This window comes from Vigna umbellata, chromosome 6, assembly GCF_029865625.1.
Source record: "Vigna umbellata cultivar VRB3 chromosome 6, Vumbellata_1.0, whole genome shotgun sequence".
NCBI lineage: Eukaryota > Viridiplantae > Streptophyta > Magnoliopsida > Fabales > Fabaceae > Vigna > Vigna umbellata.
In genome coordinates this window covers 23,563,798-23,582,673 of record NC_142170.1, presented here as the reverse complement: position 1 = coordinate 23,582,673, position 18,876 = coordinate 23,563,798, and the positions used below count along the sequence as shown (strand labels likewise).

At 35.3% G+C, this 18,876-nt stretch overlaps 1 pseudogene; it reads right to left on the bottom strand.

Moving 5' to 3' along the window:
- Positions 1–6,384: 6,384 nt before the first annotated feature.
- On the bottom strand, positions 6,385–7,421 carry LOC124823444 (senescence-specific cysteine protease SAG39 pseudogene; annotated as a pseudogene).
- Between the last annotated feature and the right edge of the window lie 11,455 nt (positions 7,422–18,876).

Here is an 18,876-nt window from a genome sequence, read left to right as displayed (position 1 = left end):
AAGGGGGAGAGCCATTTTGGGGGGAATCACAATTCGTCTTCTGGCTTCCACCTATCAGGCACCTCATGACCGCAACAAAATGCAAACTCTGAGACTCCCGGGATCTCCAACACCTCCACCTTCAACTATAATCCAGTCTCGACTCCCCTCATCCCCATATACCATTCATCATTCATCAACTAACTGCACCCACAACAACAAAGAAGGAGTACAACCATGTTCAGAGAGGAGGATAAGTAAGGAGCATTGACCGACAATTACAAGCCATAGCAGTGCGAAATCAGTCCATAGAGGTAAATCTTGCTACTCCAGCTAATAGGTGTTTCAGTTTAAGAGTTAGCATTTATGTGTCTGCTTGCTAGTCCAAATTGGTCTTCATGTGAATCGGTATTTCTTCCATGCTACTGTCATCCTCCCTAGCCATCACTGATCTCAACCTCTCTGCTCTTGAAACCCATTCCATTCATTCACCTCTACTTCACGACCAACATCAATCTTCACTCAATACCCCCCTCACACGCAAAACTTTCAATTCCTTCAGCACACTCAAAGCCAGAGAACCCACCATTTTCCTATCTTCCATTCACTCTCACGCTCTTCTCTGTTCACTCAACAAAATCACACCCTCCAAAACCAACTCCCTCCATCACGCGCATCACAGAAAACCATCCTTCATCTCTGATTCCTTCGAGTCATCAACACCCATCATCATTATCCTCTTCGCCCTCAACATTCACCTCCGACCACCGTGAACCACACCAAACCTGCAAGAAATCTGAGAAACAACCCAACCCATCATAACCACCCCAATCCGGATTCACCCATGACCAAAAAAATCTCCAAAAAAAGACTCACAGCCAGCACCTATCATTTTCATCTTTCTTCTTCATTTTTCATCCTCAACAACCACCTCTGGACCCATCTTTAGATTGTGAATTCTAAACTAAGACAACAATGTGAGGAGAAGAAGATAATCTCTGTGCATCTCGGTTGGGACTGTCGGGAAAGGCGTTGTTCTTTCCGGCGTAAGGTTTGACAGAGCGGCCCGTGACGGTGACAGGCGGCTCGCGACTGCTAGTCGGGTGGAGGTCCGGACGCACGGCACGGAGAGACGAGAGTTTTTCTCCCTCCCGCGTGACCGGCGATGGCCCTGGTTTGGTGGCAACGGCCGCGGCTCGCGACGGTCTCGGTGGCGGCAAATTACGCCTCTGGGGTGGCGGCGACTATGGTAGGGAAAGGGGGAGAACTTCCCGCGCGCGAAGAGGAGAAGGGGAGCTGGAGCGGCGGCCGGCGATGGTCTCGTCTGTGGGTGTTGGAGAGGGCGACGATTCTGGCTGGAGCGCGGTGGCCGTTTCTGTTTGGATCGCCGGCGAACTGCTGGGAGAGGAAAGAGACCCTGGGTCTCATCTTGGTGAAGTGGTGCGGAGAAAATGGGAGAACCCTGAGGTTTTCTTAAACAAGGAAAACGCCTTGGGCCCGTTTTTGTTTTCTGACCCAGCTCCCTCTAAAACAAAAATACATAAGAACCTTTTCCCCTTTCACGCACCCCTCATTTCTCACTCGCTCACCCCTATCCACTCCCTGGGCTCAGACCCATCCAAACCCTAAAAAAAAAAGGAATGGATCTCTGTCTGCACCCCCGGTTTCATGCTTCGTACCCCCTTTTCATTTGGGCTTAAGCCTTTCTGCCAAGAAAATAAAAAAGAGAGAATGGGGCCTGGATACAATATTCAATTGCACCTCCAAATTTCATCCTTACACCCCTGATAGGTACAAAGTTAAAAAGGGGGTTTGGGCCCAAACTAAAGAGACTCAATTTCACTCCACACCTCTGGTTTTTATCTCTGTACCTTTATTCATGTTGGGCTTCTTTTTTTTTTTTTTTCTTTTTTTCTTTTTTTTCTTGCTTTATTTTTTATGCTTTTGTTTTCTTTTTATTAGTTAGTTTTTATTGCATGTAACCCCTTGTATGATAGCCCGCACCCCTTTGTTTTATTTATATCTATTGGACTTGTTTGTTTCGTTCTCCATAAAAATTATAAAAAAATATTAAAATTATAAATATTATAAAAAATACAAAAATATATTTTAAAGGTTAGGCACGTGTGTGATCGCTCGCATCGTCCTCGTGCTAAAAACCTTTTCTCCTTTTTATAAAAAACATAAAATTATAAAAATATGTTTTAAAGGTTAAGCACATGTGTGATCGCTCGCATCGTCCTTGTGCTAAAAACCTTTTCTTCTTTCTCAAATAAAATTACAAAAATATGCTTTTAAGGTTAAGCGCATGTGTGATCGCTCGCATCGTCCTTGTGCTAAAAACCTTTTCACCTTTTTCTCAAAAGATACAAAAAACTGTAAAATCTTCAAAAACTAAAAACATCAACACTTTCAAGCAAATAAACAGTCTTTCAGCCAGAACTACGTGATCCTTGATTCTCCATCAAAAGTGGAGATACGTAGGAGCAAGGCTAGTCTTTGTCAGGTTCACTTTCCCAAAAATTCAAATTTATCCATAATCATTTTCCAAACAAATTTTCTAAACAATTTCTCAAACAAGCTTTCCAATCTCCAAAAGAACTACGTAACCCTGATTTCTCATTCTGAATGAGAATACGTAGGAGCAAGGTCAATCCTTGTCGGGCCCAAAAAACTAAAAAATATATTTTGTTTATTTAGAGTTTTATTTTAGGGGATAGTTAAACATATTGAAAACCACATCATATTCGCGTATTTAGTTAAAGGTACTGCCTTAGGGCAGGCGTTGTAGGGTGCTAATACCTTCCCTACGCGTAACCGACTCCCGAACCAAGAATCTCATTTTCGCAGATCATGCCTTATCATTTTATGGTTTTTCCGTAGTTTTCCAGAATAAACTATGGTGGCGACTCCAAATCCATTTTCGAAACTCGTTTTCTTTTTTGGATCGTCGTCCCGTCGCGATTCCGGTTGCGACAGAGATGTACTTTTCCCATCATCCTTTGATATTATGGTGCACCTAATTCTTCATTTAGTAAGAGAATTTAGAATTTGTGGTGTAGTGTTCTTACAATGGATGTACCCTATGGAGCGATATATGAAGATATTAAAAGGCTATGTAAAGAAAAAATATTGTCTTGAAGCATCCATCGGTGAAAGATATATCGTTGAGAAAGTTATTAAGTTTTTTACAAACATCAGATGTAGAAATTATAGGAGTAAATAGTAAAGAGTAAAATAAAAATTGTAACAAGAGAATTAGCAACAATCCTTCAAGAACACTAGTATATTACCTTATAACAAATTTTTTAGAATCACAAATCATTTAGCCCAAATTTTTTTTAATATTGTAATTTGTTTTTAAATTTTCACAAGGGCCTAATTTATGGAATGATTCAACGCAGGCACAAACAACATGAAGAAAAAGGTAAAAAAAGAAAGAAGGAAGGATGTTACCAATTTCACGTTAAACACTTAAACCAAAGCTCTTAATACCAAATGATGTGTTCCCCATTTGCACAAGGATTGATTTTGGATTTTTAGGGTTAAAACCTTAAAGAAATTTTAGAAATTTAGTGAAAGGGATGACAATATTTTAGAAATGTCAATATCTCGAGTTATAGAACTTTGACTGGGGTGATTCCAAAATCATGTGAAAGTTCACATTCTGAACTTCAATTTAGGCTTAAGAATGACTTAATTTGGACACGTATTATGACTACGAGACAAACTGGACAAAATTGAGCTTCCAAAATTGGGTTGAAGAAAAAAATCAAATGACAATGAAGAATGAAAGGAAAGAGTCACTCTTTCCAAGGGAGAATTGGTGGTGAATAAGCAGGTGAATATTGCTTTCTCTATAGGTAAATATGTCAATGAGTTAGTATGTGATGTGATACCTATGGAGGCGAGTCACTTGTTGTTGGGATGACCTTGGTAATAAGATAGAAAGGTAATTGAAAATGGTCTAACCAATACATATTCTTTCTTGTTTATAGTGTAGAAGGTGTTCCTAAAACCTTTATCTCTTATAATGGTTTGTAATTATCAAATTAAGATGAAAGCAAAAAGAGAGCAAGAGGGAAAAGAAGGACAAAAGAAAATTCAAGAAAAAGGAAAATGAAAAAAATAGAGTGGTAAAAGTCTTTTCTTGAGACAAAAAGAGGTAAACAGAGCATTGGTTAAGAAAGAACTTTTATATTTGCTTATGTCTAACAATATTTATTTGTATTTTATGCACGTTTCTTTGTCTTTAGGTATGGAACTTCTCAAGGACATTCCTCATAAAAAAGGGTAATTGAACATAACATGGACCTTATTTTGGGTGCATCTCTTCCAAATAGGTCAGCTTATAGGAGCAACCGGAAAAGACTAGAGAAAAACAAAAGCAAGTGGAGCAACTCATGGAGAAAGGATGGGTTACCTATTCCTGACTGTCCTTGGATCGATATTTTTATGGATTTTGTTTTGGTGCTTCCACGAACCAAACGAGGAAAAGATTTTTTTTTTAAGACAGGTTCTCAAAGATGGTTCACTTCATTCCCTTCCATTAGAGTGATGATGACAACCATGTGGCCAATTTATTTTTCAAGGAAGTGGTGAGAATACATGGTATTCTAAGGAGCATTATTGTAGATAGAGATGTAAAATTTGTTACACATTTTTTGAAGGTATTATAGGGTAAGTTAGGTAAAAACTTATTTTCTCTACAATATGTCGTCCTTAAACGGATGGACAAACCGAAGTGGGAAATCGAACTCTTTCTCTACTCCTTAGATGCTTTGTAAATAAAAATTTGTGAATTTAGGAAGCATGGATACCTTAAGTGGAATTTTCTTATGATATGGTAATTCATTATATTACTCGTATGTATCCATTTGAGGTAGTTTATGGTTTTAACCCTCTAATTCCCTTAGATTTAACGCCTTTGCTTAATATTGATTCTATGACTAACAAAGATGGTCTTGACAAAGCTAATTTTGTTAGGAACTTGCATAAGGAAGTGAAGGCACAAATTGAAAAGAGGATGGACAAATTGGCTTCTAAGACTAACCAAGGGAGTAAGAAGGGAGTAAGAAGATGTAGTTTGAGCCTGAAGATTAGGTGTGGGTACACCTTAGGAAGGAGAGGTTTCCTTCCAAAAGGAAATCTAAGCTCCTACCTAGAGGAGATATACCTTTTTAAATTCTTAGGAGAATTAATGATAATGCTTAGATTATTGATCCCCCTAATGACTAAAGAGTGAGTTCTAGTTTCAACATTAATGACTTGTCTCTATTTTATGTAGGTACTCATTTGAGGACAAATTCACTTCAAGAAAGAGGGAATGATAGAGGTCTATCACTTGATCCAATAGAAAAAGAATTTGAAGAATAATCATTGCAATTCAAAGGACGTATGACAAAATCAAAGAACAAATATTTGGAAGAACAAATTTCCTCGAGGTTCATGATGTTCCTTACAAATTGGAATTCAAGGGATATGAAACTTTTAGTGGTGTTATTGGGCTGGATGTATTGATATACTTGACATTTTGTTACTAGATACATTGTCTACCTCGGTCATTCTCCAATTTTCGGAAATCAAAAAAGCAACTTACGGTTTCTAAAAGTTCGTCTGAGGTAGAATACAAAACTCTTACCTCTACCACATGTGAAGTCCAATGGCTCTCTTACCTTTTGAAAGACCTTCATGTTCCATACATAAGGCCATCTCTCTTACATTATGACAACCAATCTGTTATGCAGATTGCCTCAAACCAAGTTTTTCATGAGCATATATAGAAATTGACTACCACATTGTTAGTGAAAACGCTCATCAAGGCACCATCAAACTTCTGCCTATAAGCTCCAAATTTCAGCAACACATCTTCTCACCAAAGCCTTACCTCCTTCGACCTTTCATATTCACATTTGCAAGCTGGGAATGCTTGATATCTACTCCCCAGGTTGAAGGGGCTGTCAAAATCCAAAATTATTTACTCTGCTGATTAATAATTAACAACCGTTTGCTAACTGTTTTCTGTTTTTATCTTTTCTATCCTGTTTTCGGTTTATATATACCCATTATTTAGTGTATTCCTTGGAACACATACATTTTCTGATATTTAACAAAGAGTCTTTCGCTTCCTCTTCTCCCTGTTTTGTTCAACGCAGTTTTCTGTTGCATGAAGAATTTCAAGACTGCCTTAGTACTTATCCATTTAACTTGTGTGATTGTTATGATAATTTATCTTGTATTGTATAACTCTCTTAAGTCAACCATGACTAATTTTCATTGGATAAATTGATTAATAACAAGGGAAAAGTACGATATTGCATGTACAGTAGATGACCAACAGCAGTGATCAATGCTTAAAAAGATACGTAGAATTGAAAATAGCTTAACAGGGTTGTAATTTTATAACTATGCAGTAGGGTAAGATGCTTGCATAGCAATGCCACACAGCCCTTCCTCGGAATCTACACCCCTTTGCATTCTAATGTAGCCTTCTTCACCCCACTCAGTTCCCCATGAGTTCTTAACCAACCAATACTCAGTTCCATCGTTGCTGACACCATATCCCACAGCAGTCACACCGTGGTCCAACTCAGTTCCACATGAACCAGTGAAGACACCACTCTTATAAAATTGAAAGTCAGAGCCACTAGCATCAATTGCAACAGAAACTGGTTGATTCGCTACAGCCTTTTGCAGTGCCTTCTCATTGTTTGCTGGGACATCCTCGAACCCATTAATGGTAGCTGCATGACTAGATGCTGCCTTTGCATTGCAGGTTCCGTCAACGCCCTTGAAAGGGTAATTGGCTTCGGTGTTGAGTCCTTGATTTTTGATGATGAATTTGAAAGCATCATCCATAAGACCACCTTCACAACCTTGATCCACACCCTTTGTGTCACAATCAACAAGTTCTTGTTCAGACAAAGAAATCAATTTTCCAGAGCTCAATTGATGAATTCCTTCTGCTGATGCAACAGCAGAAAACGCCCAGCAACATCCACATTGGCCTTGGTCCTTGACTGGTGTCACCGCACCCTTTTGTCTCCAATCCACTGTGGATGGTACTGACGTCACATTTTCGTACTTAAAAGGGGTTGTCCTTATGATTGAGGAACACATGTGCCCCTTGAATCTATTTCTTGGTGCTACGAACTCCTTGTTGGTGAGGTCTGCAAATTGATTAATGGCTAACTTGTAAGGTTTATTGGAAGCACTGTTGAAGGCTTCAATGTAATTCACATTTTCCTTGAATATCTTGAAACGCTTTTCTCTTTCTTGAGGGTCCTTATACCATTTGCCATAACGAGCCATCCATTCCTCATGCTTCTCATACATGGTGACATCTTGGAGAGTGCGACATGAGACTTGAAAAGCCAAGAATCCCATGCAAAAAAGCAATGCCAGTGAAATATGATAGAACTTATTTTCTGCAACCATGGTAGCTAATGTATGTGACAGATATTGGAATAACTTTAGGCTGGTTAGTGAAATGTTTGAAAGATGTGTTTTACAAGTGGGTATGATTATTTACGGTATTTATAGCAAAGATAATGTTGAAAGGTAAATTAATGTTCTTGTTTTCAACTCAAACTCGAAGAGGACATCACGTACGTCTGAGGAAGTTTTGTTCGACTCGTCGTCCAACTGTATGCATCCGGACAAATTATTTGTCAAAACAGTAACCTAGAGGCACTGACATGGCAAACGGTGCCAGAGTAGCTTTCAATGAAATGCCTTGCGTGTGTCACAAATTTTTGGAATTATATATGTCCAGATTCCAAAATTTTGTTGTTTCACTGCATCCGTATTTCTAAAATCAAAATCTTATAAAATTGTATATATAGTCATTCCAAGTGACCCACACATGTATTTTCAAAACAAAAAGTAGATAAAATTAATTTCAAATTTTACCATTTTTATTTCATTAAAATGTAAGAAAGATAAATATTGTGACAAAGAAGATTACTATAGGAATTTACATTCATATATTTTATTTCCAATACAATATTTTATCTTTATTTACATGTAATTTCTGGTACTCACAATAAATATTTATTTTCAATAACATTTAAATAAAAATAATTAGATAATTTTCTAATGGTTATAATTGAAAGATAAACCTGCATGGATGTTTTAAACAATCACGTCATTGCTAAATAAAATTTTATATGTTTTTTATAACGATATTTTATATTAATTCAAAATTCACACTAAGTATATAAAAGGTAGCATGATAGTATTGTAAATATGATAAATTTTTCTATATTACTTTTGAATGAAACTTTTGTAGAAAGTGACATAATATGTATGTAAACGTGTAAAAATGTAAAATTTTCATCATCATGAATAGAATCATTTTATTTTAATTGATCAGAAATTTATAAAAGAAATTTTTTTCATATTCCACATCATAATTATTTAATATTTACAACTCAGTTATTAAGTAAGAAAGTATACCGCTACAAAACAATTTAAAATCATACATTAAATATACATTATTTTACTTATAAATCTTCCTAGGTCTTTATCCCATCTCACTTGTCAAATAATCTTCTATATTAGTATAGACATCTGCATTTCTATGAACTCCCATATAATATACATTATATATGAGATCATTGCACAGACATACATACAAACAAATAGAGCGAATTAACATTTACAACATATACATAAATAGTATATCACATGGAGCACCCAACCAAGCTAATAACCAATTTTCATAAATTTCAATGTACCCTAAGAGTTATATCAACTTCAATTAATTTACCATGTTTAAATATCAACTCTATAATGTCTTTATTCATTTTTCACCGTCTCTTCAAAATATAATAGTTAAAGCATTATAATTAATACTAGTCACAGACTTAAGCATCCATCATCATTTAATAAAAACCAGTTATAAAATACAATATCCAAAATAAATTTACTAGTGCAGAAAGGGCTTTAGACGTCCGTTCTTTTGGCCTTTTGACATCTGACCTACTCCCGACGTCTTTGTGGGTGATGTTACTCAGACGTCGGAGGTAGACATCGGACGTGTATATAGACGTCCGATGTGTCAGCCCCGACGCCTCTGTAGACGTCCGGTGCCTCCCTCCCCTGACGTCTCCTCAGATGTTCGGCGCCTCCCTCCCCCGACGTCTCCTCAGACGTCCGACCCTCCCTCCCCCGACGTCTACACAGACGTCCAGGTGTATCCCCGACAACCATATGCCTGAATGGTTTTGTGCTAAGGTTGGCGTTGGACGTCGAGTTGTGCACTGCCGGATGTTTATAGATGTCGGACAGTGCACTAACAGACGTCTACTGGGCGTTTTTTTAAAAAAAATTAATTTATTTTTGCAATAAAACCACACCTGAAAAACAGAAAATTGTCCCAGAACAATTTTGCAATAATATATATATGCGTTTCATATAAACAAAGTTCTACTTAATGTAAAATATAATCCACTACCAAAACTATTCCTAACTCCATCTTTGCAGAAGATAAGCGGTCCACTCTTGCCTTATCTGCCTAATTGTGTCCTTTGGTACAGGAGATGTACTCTTGAAGCACTGCAAAATTCAAGAAAGATTCATTATGGTTTCATATATGTTTGAAGATGAATTTGATTTGTAATGTATTCAAGGTATACATCATTACCTCATTCCAATCCTCTGTAATGACAGCTCGAATGATGGTCTTAATCCAACACATCACATAGAAGCCACATTCCCTTGAATCTAGCTGCTGGTTACACTAAAATGACAAACTAAATAGTTAAGAGTTTAGATCATTCAATAACATACAAAATGAATTAGAACTATGAATGACTTACAACCTTTGGATACAAAATTTGAACCAGTTGACCACGAGATTTACCAATAACTCTATACAGATTGAAAACACAAAGTATAATTAATATGACTATATTTATCATAAAAGTTGAAGGTGAACATGAAATTCAAAGTCATTTTTGGAGAAACACTTACCCTTGAAACATGGTTCTCAAGTCATTTTTCATCCTCTTGTGCAACGAACAAAACCATATAATTTTACATTATTTGGGAATGATGACCATCAACTACCAGTGCGACCTATCACGAAGGAAAAATAGTTATTTAACTAATTAAGGAAACTATAATAATGAACTGACCACATATAACAACACCTACCCCTCAATGAGAGTAGTCAATGATGACCACAATCAAATATGCATCCAGAGAACAACACAAATACTGAACCAAAATTTTATCAATCTTATCCATAAACTCCAATTGACATGTTATTGCAAATTATGAAAATTAATTTTCTCAAACTGTCCAATCGGACAATTCAAAATTTAACACAAACGATAAAAAGATTAATTGTTTATGTTAAATTTCAAACGGGAACTAAGTATCACTCAATGATTTGATACTTATATACTAACATATCACAATTATAATAACACAACTAATACATGCATATTCAAAAGCCAATAACACATGCATACCTTAGAGCAAAAAACATGCATACACAAAACCCAATAACATGCATACAAAAATTTATCAATGAACAAGCTAACCTGAAAAGTAGATTCCAAATGAAAGGGAGGGAAATTGAGGAGGGAACGACCTAAAACGTAGCCCAAAAACAGTCAAAGAAGCCGCCCAAGAACACGCAAGAGACTGCACCAAAATGCACCGAAAATGATTTTTAATCGGTTCAAATCAAAGATATTTCATCATAGGGCAATGTAATCGGATTGAAAGTAAATTTAAACGGTCCAAAAGAGAGAAAATGCACCTGGAAAAGCAATGCCGCAGAGAGAGTTCGCGGGGAAGATGATGAACAGTGAGCGCAACTGCTCGCGGGTTCGCGTTTTAGTATTAATACTATTAGACGTCCGGTACTCTGGGGCCCCGACGTCTATAATATTATAGACGTCGGGGCCATCACTAATATGACGTCTTTGGGGATTTAAAATTGATATTCACGGGGGTTTTAGACGTCCGTGGAAGGGGCTTAGACGTCTATGACCCCCTCCAGAACGGACGTCTAAGAGGCTGACAGGGTATTTGAAGAGTTAATGCGTTCAACCACCCGTCAGCCTATTAGACGTCCGTGCTGAAGGGGGCCGGACGTCTAAAAAATTATAGACGTTCGGTCCCCTCTAACGAACGTTTAAAAGGCTGACGGGGGAGTTGAAGAGTTGATTGCTTCAGCCTTTAAACGTCCATTAAAGGGGACCCGACGTCTATAATATTATAGATGTCCATCCTGGAGGGGGTTGGACGTCTAATAGGCTGGCGGGGGAGTTGAAGAGTTCATTGCTCTAGCCTTTTAAATGTCCGTTAGAGGGGCAGGACATCTATAATATTATAGACGTCGGGACCCCTCCAGGACGGACATCTCCACATTCACTTATTTACATTTATGTCACCGGTCAATTATTTACGTTGGGGATTTGGTAGACCGACGTTTATTGGGTGACGTTAAAGGCCAATTCTACACTAGTGATTTTTGTTTTTGAAGAAAAAAATGCAATAAAGTTTGTTATTAACATCATAATTTATAATATAAAATTATTTAATTATTATTACGTTGTTATTTGTAGGTTAATGTATTAAAATAAATAGATAATAAAATGTGAATATAATGATATTGAAATTAATATATAATCATACAGAATTACTACATATTCTTTCATAACAGCTTATAATTTCTTACAAACTATTATATATTGATACATCACAAATTCCAAATATTATTATTTAAAACTGATGCTCGTTCTTGAAACAGGATTATTATCCATTATAGAATCTTGATATAGTTTTTTGTTTTTCCTACTAAAAGCATTTAAATTTTCAATTACCACACCTTCAATTTTATTCAAGAAGTATATTTACTATTACCATTACCTGTAGAAAAACAGAGGGCTTAATACCCTATTTTGTCCCCAGTTTCGCTCGACAATGTCAAATTAGTCCATCCTAAGAGAGAGAAAAATAATTAGCGCCCTTTGTACAGATTTAATCGAAGAGATTTTATTGATATAAATTTTATTAAGTAGGAACGTAATTGACGCACGTTTTAAAGGATGAACTAATTTGACATTGTCGAGCGAAACTGAAGACAAAATAGGGTATTAAACTAAAAACAGAGTAAGGCATTGGCACTTACAAGACAGAACAAGGTACACACATTAACATCTAATGTTGCATCGTAGTATGATTAGTGTACAATCATATAGTTTAGAGTTAACATCAACTGTTAGTAGTTATAAGGCTCATATAAATCATAAATATTTAACTAAGCTGCCAACAAGTACATAGGCATAGGGTGAAATCAAAATTCCATTTTAAATTCGTAAAACCTGAGCATCACACACCCTCGTGAGTTTCATAACTCAAAACTCAAACCAAAATGTAATTACAGTAAACTTAAATAATTAGTGAACCAATTAAATTGACTACAAAGTTATTCTAGCAATTGCAGAAAATATACTCTAATAATTGTGGTATATACAGCTCGTGATAACATTGTCAAACACATATCTAAACTCTACAGTGATATTAATCATGAAACAAGAGGTAAAGCTGACCAACAATAGACCTAATGGTCCCACCCTTCCCTAGTCTTCTAATGGCAGGAGCTTTATAGCATTGGACCTATATTTAATTGTCAATCAATGAAATAGGTGACTTAAATCAGTCTAGTGATATCTGAAGAGAAGTAACTCAAGAAACATCTTATTGTAATCTAAGACATTATTGTGGTGTTCGGAGTCACAGAACAAGGATAATTAAATAGCTGTATATTTCCATTCTTTTCTTTAAGAGAAGGAAAAATACAACTGTATTATCTTGATCAGATTCAGTTTTGTACTTTTAGAAATGATGGAGGGAATTCAGATTCAATTCTTTTTTGTATTTACATTTATATCTAGACTCAATAATTACAGCATTCATCATCAATGATACTAACTTTCCACATAAAGAAACAAAACAATTCATTTATCATGGAATTTGATTTGGACTTAATCTAATTCTTTTATAGTTTACATAAATTACCATTCAGCATTGATTAACACATAACAGAGTAGTCCTCCTCCCTGGTTCAGTTCGTTAAAGATATCAGAGAAAGAGTTTAGCTTCCAAAACCGACATCCCATCCATATACCAGTTTCATAAGCTTCGGAATTCAAAGGAATTAAAGCAATTGCAGAATACCACATTCTCTTCCAATATGAGCAGAGTTATGCATTCAACTATAGGCACAGTTCATCAATCCAACAAGATTAACATATATTTTCCAGAATCACAATCATGTAAGCCACTAATTTACAATTTAGCTCAAACAGAATCAGTATATGTTAAAACTGACACAATTTACTACATTAACAACCAAACTTTCAGGAAATAACATAATTCCATGCAATCATCCTACAATTTACAAGCAAGGTTGGCTCCCCATGCAACATTTAATTTCAAGAGCTACATCATTCAGCAAGCTATCATACTCAATCCTTTATAAAAACACATCATGCTATACGAGGTACAACGCAAACAATAAGGATCATCACCACCATATAATGGCAACAAAATCAGAGTTACATATCAGATTGAAATATAATTCAGTGAGTAAATCTGTCTTTGGTGCTAAACTAATCCTTTCATAGAACCATGCTCACAAGGCTACGGTATACAAAAGAAAGGAGTGAAGAAAGCATTTGGTTTTCTTGTTAATACATCTGAAAAGTAGGAAAGACCAAGGGTGATCTTTCTCTTATAAGTGACCAAAAGAAATAGTCTGCTGTAGCCTTTCTTACTAAAGAATTAATAATTAGACAACATGTAACGGTTGGGAATATTTTATGGCAGCAGAAAACAACAAAGATTATTTGTTACAATGTATGGTACAAGTGGAGAAGCTTTATCATAAACAATTGGAACCCGTGACAATGTTTATAGAAGCATCTCAAACTTTAAATTTTATGGACAACACGGTATGGTCAAAGCGCTCACTTATGTTTCGTAAAAAAAAAAATATCAAGATAATTTAAAATAGCATGAAACCATGATTTGGATTATTCACCCATTATTTGATATAGTTGGTGCAGACCATTATTTTCAATTTCACGTAGCATATCAGCTTTAATTTTGATATTATATTTATACCACATAGACATGGTCAAAAGGGAATAAAGTTACATCTTAAAAGAAGATAACATCATGTTTGAAGGAGGTAAGATACATCACGGTTTTGTAGAGGAACATGCACTAAAATTTTATAATTCACGTGCAGCCATTAAACTATGGTGAATTATGGTTTGTTCTAATATTATAATACAAAGGTAGCAGCAAAGTATGGCCACCCAAGGACATGATGTGTCCGTGACAACTAATCTACACGATCTAAGAGGTCTCCTAACGTCTAGATCTACAATGAGTCTGTCCAGCTTCTCTACCTTTCACACTCACATCTCCTATCTCAATCTCACATTCTCGCCCTTTGTTTTTCTTCATTAATTTTTGTTAAGCTTCGTTAACAAAAAAACCAATGTTTTATTCTTGTAGCCAACCGCCTAAGAGTTGGACATTTCCTAAGACAAAGAAACCTATCTCCCTTAATCTTCGTTCATTGTCTCGGTAGCTTTCATTTTAAGATCCGGTGTATGTTTTATTTCATTTTGTTTTTACAAAGAAAAGTTCTAATTGATAGAATTTATGATTCACATACCAAGAATTAATGAGTAATAAACCCTTAAGATGTTAACAAAGATACAGAAATGATTCGATGTGCTCACATATGAGGACCGTGACTCTTTAAAGAACTTCTCACAGTTACTTTTCTTTAGTTTGAATAATTATAATTTGGCTCCTTCAACAAATTAAAATTATTGTTGATCTCTACGCAATATACTTTCATGACAAATATACCCTTAGCCATATTTTTCTTAATTAAATCACTTTATAAAGTTGGCTTTATTAATGGTCCTAACACATTTAATAACTTTTATATATATATATATATATATATATATATATATATATATATATATATATATATATATAAGTGACCCAAATTCCTAACACTAATATGAAGCAAAAATGTCAAAGTTTGAAAGACAACACACTAAATGTGTGAGGAAAGCGAGGAAATAGTGCAAGTGTGTGGAAAAAGAAAGATAACACGTTTAAGGAGAACAGAAGGATAAATTACGATCTTTAATGAACAAATACAAAAGATTAAGTGTATTGTACCAAAATAATATATATTGTATTGAATGTGTATATTTTGACTTAATAAAAATACCTGAACACTAGACTACTAACTTACTAAATTATACATCACTTGTGAAGAATAAAAATATCTATAATAAAATTTTGGGATCTTATAAGATGTGTTAAAGAATGGCATACCTATTTTGTCAATGGGGACAGGTTTCACACTGATGCATGGTCCAAAGGAAAGAAGACAACTAATTGTCGTGTGTTTGTGAAGGGCCTTACAAAGGGTGGTTATGATGATTTCTATGGTATTATTCATAAAATTTATGAGTTGCAGTACAGTACTTCAACTACTCCAAAGAGAGTAGTTCTTTTTTATTGTTAATGGTTTGATCCTTCTAGGAGTGAAACAAAAGTGGATCCTAGGTATAATATTTTTGAAATTCAAATGAGTTTAAGATATCACCCATTTGATCCATTCATTCTAGCTCAGAATGTTAGAAAAGCTTATTATGTCCCATATCCAGCATTTCGCAGCATTGACAAACGTGGTTGGTGTGTTGCAATACAAACCAAGCCTAAGGGTCGCATTGAGTCAAATGATGTCGAAGAGGATATCCCTTACCAAGTTGATGAAATGGAACATGCAAATGAAATTATTCAAGTTGCAGGTGTATCTGCATTACACGACTTTGATGGTGATGCTGAAGAGTTGGAAGGACAAATACAAGAAGATGAAGAAGGAGAAGAAGAAGAGGAAGAAAAAAACGACGAAGAAGAAGAACTTGAAGACGATGATGGAAATGATGATGATTATGATGATCACAATGACGGTTCCAAAAACGATGACAATGGTGATGATAACGACGATGAAGACGATTGAATTGGAACAACCGTTGTGTTATGACATAACTACAAAACCAAATACAAACATGTATTAAATACGAATTATGTATTATGTGTTAATTAATCATCTGTAGTCTTTTGCGATTTGTTTTTATATTTCCACATTACAGTAATGTTAGGAGAGGGTCTTTCTCGCCCTGATAAGGGAAAGGCTTTAAGCCTCGGAGGCAAGCTCGATACATTGTAAGGGTTCCTCAGATGTTACCATTCCCAGATGTCATTAGTCTAGCTTACATTAGCTCAACACGTCCACCACGCCCTACTATAAAGCCCACACCCCCTATGATAGGGCCCACTCCTTTTATAATAGGGCTCACACCAGATCTTCCTATGGATCCGACACCATCTACTAATCCCACTCCTTCTATACTCATGCCATCTTCTATACCATTTCCAAAATATGCACCAGTCATGTGATGATCCTATTGATGTGCTTGATCCTGCTCCTCATGATCGATCGACCATTGAACCTTATGGTCGAGGGTAATACGACATCTTCTTCTTAATTAATTTCCATTACATTCTTTGTTTTACTTTACCTGAAGATTCATAAATTTCTTGTTTTCATACTTTAGATTTCTTCCTTCTAGATTTGTTTCAAAAGCCATCACCAGGTCCATTAAGCAACAATTTCTTCAGCTTTGGCCATCATGGGGAGCACTCCCTACAGAGGACAGGGAACCTTTCTGATAGAGATTTAAGGTAATGTTTGTCTTGTTACCTGTAAAATAATTTTAAGATTATGTGAATAGATAGAACTTGTAAAATTTAAATTAAAACTTGATGTATATAGTGAATGTGAATCAGAAATGAACTTAACACACTGTTTGAATTGAGCATGACAAAAAAAAAGTAAGATTAATGTATCAAAAGTTCATAATAATTCTTACAATGATCTTATTTGGAGATTGACATAAAAAGAATAAAAGTCGAACTGGTTGGATAATATAGTGAATTATGAATATAATTTTGGTCAAACTATAATAAAAAATGAATACGAAGAAAAATTGAAAAATAATTAATTATGAAGTATTTATCCTTAAAAAATTAAAAAATAATATTTAAAATTAAAATCAATAAATAAATGAAAATTATGTATAACTCTTTTCTCATATAAGCTTTAAAAATTAAAATATCAATAGTATGGCTTGATGATGATGTCAATCCAGAATTGAGACTAGCTATTTCTTCGAAGAGGCTAGGATGTAAGATATATATGAATTTAGGGTTCGTTCAATGCATGAACAATGTTGGTCAACGTGTGAATAATGCCTTTTAAATAACTTTGTTTACTTATTGTGTTCGCAACACTGAACGTAACTCTTGTGACACCTAATGTGGTTATTCCCTTAAAATCCATCTTTTGTTGTCCAATCATGCTTCCTTGAGATCTAGCTTGTTTTTCTCCACCTGAATTGATTCCTATTTTCTTATTTCTTACTCAAAGGGAGATTAGGGGTAAAATAAGCATATATTAACTAAAACACAAGAAAACATGAAAACACACTAAACTTGGGGATAAAACAAGGTAAAATCTATGAAGAAGTTGATTTATTCACGAAACTATGTACATTAAAACACGTAAAATCAATCGTTGTCACTCCTCCGCACTTAAAACCTTGCTTGTCCACAAGCAAAAGGTATTTTGGCCAAGAAAAATATCTACTCAACAAAGGTCAAATTACTAGGAACCAAGTTCACACAATCAAATCAGATAACATTCATGAATGCTCTTCTTTCAACAACAATCCAAAGAGAATATGTGTAACGTTGTAAATCCTTAGCTATGGTGCTCACAATGCAAATATTAAAGTAATAAATGTACATGATTTATGAGAGTTAACAATCATGGAAAAGATGTATTCATTGATCAATGTTGTTGGATTGGCAAGTGTACCAAATCGCACAAGTAATATAAAATGGTAAGACCAAGTATCGTATCCTAGAGGACTCTCGACACTAAATAGTCGTGTGATAAATTAATTAATTAAGACTTAAATAAAATGAGATTGTTGGTTTTAAATGCAAAAACATAAAATAAAATATGAATGCAAATAGATCAATAGTAGAGTAACACAGAGATGAACGAATGTTGTTTAATATGAGACGAATATGTTGTTGGGGTTAGATTTCACCATATTCCCTCTCATGTATATAAGAATTCTTCTTTATGCATTAATGTTAACGTCACTCACTAAAGTACTTAGAACCCAATCCCTTGGCGCAAGCCTGCCTTAATTCCTAGTTCGTGCAATTCCTAGCGTTCCTAGAAAATTAAGTCTGAAGATCAAGAGCTTAAGACGACCAAGTACTCATACCCTCATCCCTGAGAAATATTACCCTTGAGAGAATTCAACAAGAACCTGAATTGTAAGGAACCTCTCGGCACTCATGCAATTCATAAATCATGCAACTAAATGAGTTAAATAGAGCAAGCATTGAAACAGATGAACTCCCTAACAATTAATGAATAAAGCATATATGATTAAGAATCAATTCAAATACATGAGAGTTCACAAGGTTACATCATTCCCCAACAACAAATAGAGTTTAGTTCCCTATAGACATGGAGAACCTAGATGTACAATGGAAAAGCATGAGATAGTAAAATCCTAAGAGTAGAAGAGGAAGCTTCCGCCTCCAGATCCGCCTTCAGAGAGTAAAAGAGTGTGCTGTTGTGTTGCTTCAGCCAGAGATACAAAACCTAGAGTGCTTGGGTCCTTTAAATAAAGTTTGAAAAGAGTAGAAACAGGGTCTGGTCCAAAAGAGTCGAAACGGAGTAAAAACTGGGCC